This window comes from Arachis hypogaea, chromosome 2, assembly GCF_003086295.3.
Source record: "Arachis hypogaea cultivar Tifrunner chromosome 2, arahy.Tifrunner.gnm2.J5K5, whole genome shotgun sequence".
Lineage (NCBI taxonomy): Eukaryota > Viridiplantae > Streptophyta > Magnoliopsida > Fabales > Fabaceae > Arachis > Arachis hypogaea.
In genome coordinates this window covers 68,866,258-68,869,321 of record NC_092037.1, presented here as the reverse complement: position 1 = coordinate 68,869,321, position 3,064 = coordinate 68,866,258, and positions in this window count along the sequence as shown.

Genomic DNA, 3,064 nt, shown 5'->3' with positions numbered 1-3,064 from the left:
TGGGTATTGATACATGTACCCACCAATTCAAATAAATATTTTATTGAATCATTGCAAAATGGATTCCAATTTTCCTGTTCTTGAAGATTCTTATTGAAAAAAAATAACTTGTTGATCCATATCCGTTTAACCTGATTTCCATATTTATTCGTGGTTTTTTCGGCTTAGGATGAGACAGAGATATATTTATTTTTATAAAATGAATAAAAGAAATGAAGTTTTAACTCACGCTACGCCTTTTCTAGCAAACCAACCACTCCCCGAAAGATCCTACTTTTTTTTGGAATTATAGATTGGCGATTGGAATGAACAATTTAAAAATCGTGATGATGAACTCTCCAAATATATGGTATGGAGTTTTGAAAAAAAGGGGAGGGGGAGATCCTTCTGAGCGAATCATATCATTCCAATCTATTGACAATTAAAAAAAAAACTGTTTATACTAAGAACATAGCATAATGGCGGTCAAGAAAGTGGGCCCCCATCGTCTAGTGGTCTAGGACATCTCTCTTTCAAGGAGGCAACGGGAATTCGACTTCCCCTGGGGGTAGGGTACTATGAAAGAAAGTTGATCATGGATCATCTAAAAAGAATCAAATTGATTCTTCCTGGGTCGATGTCCGAGTGGTTAACAGGGACGGACTGTAAATTTGTTGGCAATATGTCTACGCTGGTTCAAATCTAGCTCGGCCCAATAATTTGCCGATCCACCATAAAAAGATATAACCATTTGTTGTTCTCCGGAAATGGCCGATATGCTCAGATATGGGAGAAAATAAAATGTGATAAATCTTTAGGGATCTTTTTTTACGGACCATATATACATATAAAATTCAAATCTTGTTAATGATCTAGATCCTTATTAGGATCTCTAAGTATAATATAAAAAACGATTAAATAAAAAAAAGATAAAAAAAGACTCTTTCTTTATTTAATTTCTTTTGTATTGATGGATTCATTTTTCAATTGATTTGGCAATAATAAATGAAGGGATTACAAGTAATCTATGTCGATCTCTAAAGTGCATATTGATATATTAATTTAATAAATATATCTATTTATATAATTGAATAATAATAAAATAATAGATATATGATACGTCTCTGTCAATTAATTAAAGCAAACGATTCTATAATCTAAAATAATAAAAACAAAAGGTTTAAATGAAAGCATAAGAATTTCTATGCTATACGCCCTTTTCCTGGGATTGTAGTTTAATTGGTCAGAGCACCACCCTGTCAAGGCGGAAGTTGCGGGTTCGAGCCCCGTCAGTCCCGAATGAATAAAAATTCAAAAAAGACACCAATTTGTATGTAAAAGGAAATTCTAATAACAAAAAATATAATTCCTAAGAGGGATCCCTTCTTTTTTTTCTTCATGGGAACCCTTATCTAATTTGAAATTCAAAAGTAAAAAAAAATAGAATTTTTGATTGCATCAGAAACGACATTTTTTGAATTTGGTATGGATAAAAGATCTTCCTATATTATACTATTCCATTCTCGACAATGAATCGATTTGATAGCTTAGCTTAGATATTGTTATTCATGATATTATATTGGTTCTATTTGATATCATCGAGATGTGATTTAGACCATTAAATTTGATGACGAAAGATTTACCATCTCTATGGGATTAGATCCCAAGTTATTTATTGGAAATAAAAAGAAAAAAAGCATAGAGATTATGGAAGTAAATATTCTGGCATTTATTGTTACTGCACTGTTCATTCTAGTTTCTACTGTCTTTTTACTTATAATTTATGTAAAGACGGTAAGTCAAAGTGACTAATTTGACTTAAAACATGATTTCATTTCTTAATTCATGTCAATACAGTGAATGAAAAAAAGATTTTATTTTTGCATAAGATTTAATAAATGAAATAATTGGACTAGAAGCAACATAATTCTATAAAATCTGGATAGATAATATGGTAGAAAGAAATCAATTTGATTTCTTTCTACCATATTATCTATATTATCTATTCTATAATTGTAGTGCAAAAAGTTTTACTCTATAATATAATATGGATCAATCTACAATATGTATCTAAATATTCAGATCGACCTTCTTATATATAGACTTATATATATCGAATTTCAATTCCATTACATCATTATATCTAATGTACATAGTAGCTCCAATTTTTTCTTTATTTCATCCATTTTTTGTATTGGTTCCACTAAAATATATATGTAATAATCCAAAAGCAACTCTTATTTTTGCTATTTAAATTTATGAATTTTTTATTCTTAATATCAATCCCGGCCTGGTATTATATAAAAAAAATTGAGTAATACTTTTAGCATTTCCAAGAAGTAATTGATTAAATAGTTGGAATAGTTGTAATAGTTAACAAATGATCGGTAATTTCTACGAGAAGCTTTTTCTGTATTTTGAAAAGATTGGTAGTCAAACCCAATCTTTTTTACATTTTAACCATGATTGCAAAAAAAAATGAGTTCAATAAAAAACTTAGAAATCCAACTTTGAAAAGAGGGGAAAAAAGAGAAAAGGGGTGTTAAAGGGGGTTCCGCGGTTACTCATTTTCGATATATAACTTTGGTAAGAGCCATTTCATCTAAATAGAAATCTTAGGAAGAATTAGATTGGAATAGAAAAAAATTTCCTATCTTTTTTTCATCCCCTTAACAAGAATAAGGTAATAATTTCACTATTTGGGTGATTGACAGAGTATTTTGTATTTAATATGCATAGAATACATTACACCACTCAAATAAAATAGACTTTCGAAATGCGAATATATTTAAATTAAAGGAATTAGTATGGTATTAATTAAAAGAAAATGAAAAATATTCAATAGAAAAATTTAATAACCCAGTTAGAAAACAATTGATACAGTTGGATCCTCCACCCCAATTAGTCGTACCTTTAAAGTCCACTTCTTCTCCATACTACGAGAGAAAGGAAAAATGTGAAAACTACCATTAAAGCAGCCCAAGCAAGATTTACTATATTCATGTGAATTTTTTTTCCTATCTCTATAAAAAATATCACTATGAAAGAATTATTTTACTATTGTTTACTAATTTTTGTTGTTTTC